The sequence below is a fragment of the Myotis nattereri genome (assembly GCF_964212035.1).
Source record: "Myotis nattereri genome assembly, chromosome: 12".
Classification (NCBI taxonomy): Eukaryota; Metazoa; Chordata; class Mammalia; order Chiroptera; family Vespertilionidae; genus Myotis; species Myotis nattereri.
In genome coordinates, this window is record NC_138087.1 from 80,882,902 (window position 1) to 80,888,901 (window position 6,000).

A 6,000-nucleotide genomic window follows, 5' to 3' on the forward strand; every position below is an offset into this window, starting at 1 on the left:
CAATTTGAAATCAGGGCCCTCCCCATTTCTTTAGCCTCCCACACAGAGCTGGCCAGGATGGGGCCACTGGCTCCCTTTCTGCCCTGGACACACCCGTGAAGGGGCCGGGCCCCTCACTTCCACACCCCCAGCCACAGCCCCTCCCTCCTTCACAGAAAGTGCCCTAACTGACTCATTCGGGCTGTCTGTCCTGGGGACAGTGGCAGCTGGGACAGGCCCCTCCCAGGACGGGGAGCCCATGGCTGGGAGGTGAGCATCCTGTAGACCCGTGTGGGCTGGGGGAGGGGCTGGGCAGGGGCCACCCAGGGGCCACCCTGCTCCCGGATTCTCCCCATCCCTGCGTCCCTGCCGGTCCAGGGCACGGAGCTTAAAGCAGTGGTCGGCAAACTCATTAGTCAACAGAGCCAAATATCAACAGGACAATGATTGAGATTTCTTTTGAGAGCCAATTTTATAAAAATTAAACTATATTGGTAGGTACATTGTTATTAACTTAATTAGGGTACTCCTAAGGCTTAGGAAGAGCCACACTCAAGGGACCAAAGAGCCGCATGTGGCTCGTGAGCCGCAGTTTGCCGACCACGGGCTTAAAGGATGCCCTGGTCCAAGCTCTGCCTCTGGACACAGGAGCCTGAGGAGGGCGCTGACCAGCGAGCCGTTCTCAGAGCCTCACTTTCCTCACCTGGAAGATTCTAGAACCCGGTGCCTACCCTTGACCCAGCTCCTCCTGCAGAGATCTCTGTGTCTCCAGACTAGTCCTCAGGCTGGGAACTGGCAGAGCTGCATTCCAGGCCTCCTGGCACTGGATAAGAGGTGAGGTGTGGGAGGGAATGCCAGGGACCGGCCTTCCCCTCCCTCTGGGCTCCATCAGCCCATGTTAGAGGCGAACGTCAAGGCTCCGGGAGTCGCTCCCACGTGGCCCCTTGCTCTCGCGGGGTCTGGAGGGATGGGAGGACAGCAGGGGGTGGGCGGTGGGGCGCCCAGAGGCACCCCTGACCCTCACCCCCTCCTTCCCACAGATGGGCGGGCCGGGGCCCCCGGGGGAGAAGGTCTCCATCGCCCAGCTGCTCGGAGGCCCCGCCGCCCCCCGCCAGGCCCCAGGTGCTGCCGCCCCCGGCCCCGAGGCCTCGGACCTGGTGCCGTCTGTGAGCCTGGCCCTGGTGCTGCTTCTGCTCTTTGTCCTGCTCTCGGCCTGGCTGGTGTGGGAGAGGCTCCTCCACACGTCCAGCTAAGGTGGGCCCCCGGGAAGGGGGTGAGGGGCTTCCCTCGGATGGGCCTGGCACAGAATGGCACAGTGGGAGCAGAGCCAGGGGCACGGAGGTAGGGGGTGCAGGTGGAAGGGCGGGGGTTGGCCTCCCAGCCACACTCTGGGCCAAACCCAGTGGGCAGCCGCTCACAGCCGCCCCAGCAGGACTCCCGGGCGGGGGGGGGGGGGCGGGGGGGGGGTAGCAAGCCGCCCACCGAAGGCAGGGACCCGTGAGCGGCCGCTGCTCCGCCGGAGAAGGTGGCTGGGCTGCGGGGCCTCGCGCCTCATGGGGCATTGCTAGAAAAGCCAGGCGACCCCCGGGCGTTTGTGAACCGAGTTAAAGGGCTGGGAAGTGAGTTCAGCTCAGCGTGGACGAGAGGGGCGGCCTGCTCCGCTGACCAGCTCCGGGGAGGCCTGTGTGGCGGCCGTTCGGACGCAGAGACCGCAACGACCGCACAGGAGGGTCTGAAACCAAACTCCTGACTCCCGGCAGTTCGAGGCGGCAGTCATGCCCGGGGCTGGCACCTCCAGGGCAAAGCCACCTGTGCCAACGGAGCCGTCTGTTGTCCGGTGCATCGGCGATAACATCTCTTTGGGATGTCAGAGTCGTTTCCCTTTCCCCGGCCCCCTCGGAGCACAGGCACCCCTCTGCGGGGACCACCGAGCCCCTCGTTACTGAGTTCACCAGTGCACCCCCCCCTCCCATGTAAAGAAGCACGTGTCCGTCACCCCAGAGGTGCCCGCTTGGCGTCTCCCGCCCCTGCCCGTCGCCAGGGGAGCCACGCGGCCACCTGCGCCTGCCCTGCGGACTGCCATGTGTGAAATGAGACTCAAGACCCGCCTTTCTCGGGGCATCGCCCCCGTCCGGCAACTGTCGACCGTTTGGCTCAAATAAACACACATTCTTTGCAGGTGGGAATGTTTCTTACATTGACACCCACGCGGCCGCAGCCGCAGCTGAAGCTGTCGCTCCCTGTGTGCCCCTCTCTCCTTCCTGGGACCCCGCAAACCCTTGGAGGAAGAAGCACCGCCCCGCCCCCCCCCAGCGGGGATGCCCTGGTCTTGGCCGCCACCTGGTGGCTGAAATCAGAATTGCAACCTGCTGTGAGATTCATTCCCCTTGGGGTTCCCATCTCTAGACCGAGGAGGGGAAGGTGTTTCATTATTTAACCTGGAAAATTCTGAGATTGTGGAGAAGCGTGAAGCCCATTTCCCAGAGAGAACCTTTGCCTTTCGCTGTCTGTTTTCTTTCCCTCCCTCTTTGTGTGTGTAATCGCCTTACGTAATAGGCCCCAGGAAGGAGGGAGGGGGCTTGTCCAGGGGGTGGTCGCTACGAGGTCATCGGTGCCGTCCTGCCCGCAGCGCCCCTCTGGGACCTTGACAGAGGACAGAGCACGTTTCTGGCGGGGGGAGGGGCATGGAGACCTTCAGGTTGGGACCCAGGCTCCAGACTCCACTGTCTCTCATTGAACAAATACCACGACACCTGCCCCCCCCCCCCCGGGGTGCCAGACCTGCGGGGAAGCGGGGGGAGGCGGACAGGGAGCCCCGGGAGCTCCAGCCGCTTTCGGCTCTCCTCCTCCCGCCCGCTGTCCTTCTGGGGTGTCCCCCACCCGCACCCTGCCCTCCCAGGGCCCCAGGGGTGGGCCCCTCCCTGCTTCTCCGGCCCCCTGCAGTCGGGGCACACCTGTGTCCAGGCTGGGCTGCTGGAGCTGCAGGCTCCCTCTACCAGCATGGACTGGTCCAGGGCCTGGACCCCGGCTACCCAGGAAAAGGCAGGTGGGATGCAGGAGCCTCAGAGGCTTTGGGGGGAGGCAGGCGGTGGGCCCTGGAGGTTTGGGGGGCCTCTTGGAGAAGTGGGGGTGGGCGTTTCAGGTGGGGGCACTGAGAGCGATGCCTGGCGGCTGACCTGTCGCCAGCACGAAGGGACCTGCTCCTCAGCTGACCCTCCGCCGGCTGCGGGGAGGGGAGGCCTGAATCCCGTCCTCTGAGACGCCCCCCTCACCTCCCCCCGCCCATTTCCTCTCTCAGGAGCACCCTCCCTGCCCCGCAGGCCCAGCTCCAAACTCAGGCCCAGGGCCCAGAGGTTAGATTTCCCAGGCAGCTGGGCTGGGGCCTGTGGGGGTCCCAAGGCCCACTTCCCTCTCCACACCGCCCCCCCCAGCCCCCCAGAGCAAAGTCCTTGGCTGTGTCCCTCCAAGTCACAGGCTCCAGGCCCACCCCCCCAGGGGCGCTTCCAGCCAGGGTGCTGGTCCTGCCCGCTCTCCCCCCCCCCCAGGGGTGCTTCCAGCTGGGGTGCTGGTCCTGCCCGCTCCCCCCCCCCAGGGGTGCTTCCAGCTGGGGTGCTGGTCCTGCCCACTCTCCCCCACCCAGGGGTGCTTCCAGCCGGGGTGCTGGTCCTGCCCGCTCCCCCCCCCCAGGGGTGCTTCCAGCTGGGGTGCTGGTCCTGCCCCCTCTCCCCCACCCCAGGGGCGCTTCCAGCCGGGGTGCTGGTCCTGCCCGCTCTCCCCCTCCCAGGGGTGCTGGGCAGCCAGAGGCTGATGTGCTGTTGTTGGTGGGATGTCACCAAGGGTGACAGGGATGGGAGGACAGCAGGAGGGGCTCAGTGGGGGCCTGCCCAGAGGCAGCCCTGCCCCTCACCTCCTCCTTCCCACAGATGGGGGGCCAGGGCCCCTGGGGGAGACCCGGATGGTTGGGGCTGGGGCCCTTCCTGCCAGCCTGCCTGGTCACGGCGGGTGGGCGTTTGCGAGGCCTGGAGGGGCTGGCGCTTCCCCTCTGGGGCGGGCCTTCCTGTGGGAGTGACGCGGCTGGCTCCCCCCAGCCGTCCTGGGGTGGTGGGCGACACTGCTAAACCCGCTCCTTTCTGCTGCTTTTCCTAAAAGGGCCCCACTTCCATCTGGGGTGGCGATGTGCCTAACTGGACACAGACCCGAGCCACCCTGTCGCCGGGGGCCCGCGAGCCAGCTCTGGCCTGGTGTCCAGGGAGGGCCGTTCCCCGCGCTTCCTGCCTGTTGCCGGGAGGCGGCAGCCCTCCTGCCACCAGGGGGTGAGCGCCCCGCGAAGGGCGCAGGGTCGAGGCAGGAGCAGCTCCTCGGCGACTCACCGGACTAAGGGGCCTAGAGACGAAGGGGCTGGCACCTCCTCCCTGCATGCCCTCAGGGCACCATCAGAGCCCATGTGCGCCGGGCACCATGGAGCATGTGCCAGTCACGGCCCTGCCTCCGTGTCCCTGCCAGGTGAGGACGCCGCCGCAGCACAGGGGTGCGGAGGCTGGAGGAGGTGGTGCCCTCCTAGACGACAGGTGGGCAGAGGGCAGGGGGACGGGTGCCCAGCATGGCATCATCTTCTGGACATGGCGCAGCCCGTCTGAGAGCTGGGCCCCAGAGGGACCCCTCAGTTGTCCTTCACGCCAAAGACCCGGTCAGACCTCCAGCGACGCTCCTGGGGACCTTCGAGGCATTTCGGCCAACCCAGGAGTCTCGGGGTCACCTGTTTACGGGGGAGCTGAGCAGGGTCTCCGTGGGCACATGCAGGTGCAGCCCCAGCTGGATGCCCGGTGTCCTGGATGGGCACCTGTGACCAAGACCACCTGCTCTCCCCTCGCTTGGGCACCAGGGTCAAGGCTGGGAGGTGGCTGCTGCCTGTGGACCCAGGGCCCGATCTGATCAGGTGACGTGAGCCCCCAGGCCCTTGGGCCGGGGAGGGTGAGGCCCGGGCCTCCTGGCAGCCAGATGCACCCTGACCCGGCTCTACCCACCCTGGGACTCCCCCTCCGCTGTTGGGATGGGGCAGGCCTGGGGGTGGGTGGGCGGGCCTGGGGGGGTCAGGCCTGGGGGTGGGCGGGCCTGGGGGTGGGCAGGGCTAGGGGCGAGACCCACCTGGCCCAGAGGCCTGGCACCCAGCCAGCGGGCATGTCCGCCTCCCGGCTCAGCCAGCCGCCTCCGGGACTCGCCCAGTGTGTGGCGCTACGTCGCGCAGCTGCTGCTCCTCTGCTCCAGGGGACAGCACGGCGTTCAGGGTGGACACGCCCTAGCCTCCTGGCCGGCGTGTGTGAGCGAGGCTCGCTCTGTCCCAGCTGCTCCCTGGCCCCCCTCCCGCCCCGCCAGCCGGCTCAGGGTCAGGCCGGACCACGGGCTGTGCTCAGACGGGCCACACAGGGATCCTGGCTGCCGGTGGCCGGGACACCTCCCTCCGTGAGTCTTGGCCCCTGTGCTGGCCCGTGGGCGCCTCGCCAAAAGCGACTGGATTTTCATCTTGTTTTGCTGACGGTTAAGAATCTGTCAGAAAAGTTCCCCGGGAGACCTGAGGGCCCCCCAGGGCCCAGCCGTGGCCGGGGGAGCTGTGGGGTCCCTGGGAGCGGGAGGCGGAGGGGCCAGGGGCGCCGTGCCCGGGTCCTGGCGGGTGGCGCTTCCCGAGCAGCACTATGTGCCGACGCTGGGCCTCCCCGCCTGGGGCCTTGCCGCGAGGCGGGACCACGCCCCCCACTCCACAGAGGAACCCGGGGCCCAGGGCTCTTCTGCAGCTTCAGCGCCCACTCCTGACGCCTCCCCCCCCGGGCAGGGGCTGAGTGGGGCCTGTCCCGGCTCTGCTGTGGGTTGTGGGCCGTCACCTTGCAGCTGAGAGGGCTCACCTGTCCAGCCGTGGGCGCGGCTGGGGGCCCAGAGGAGCAGCAGGGGCTGCCCGGGGACCCCTCACCGCCAGGGTGTGCCCAGAGTCCCTGAAAAACTAGCCAGGCCCGGCCACTGCCTTTTCAA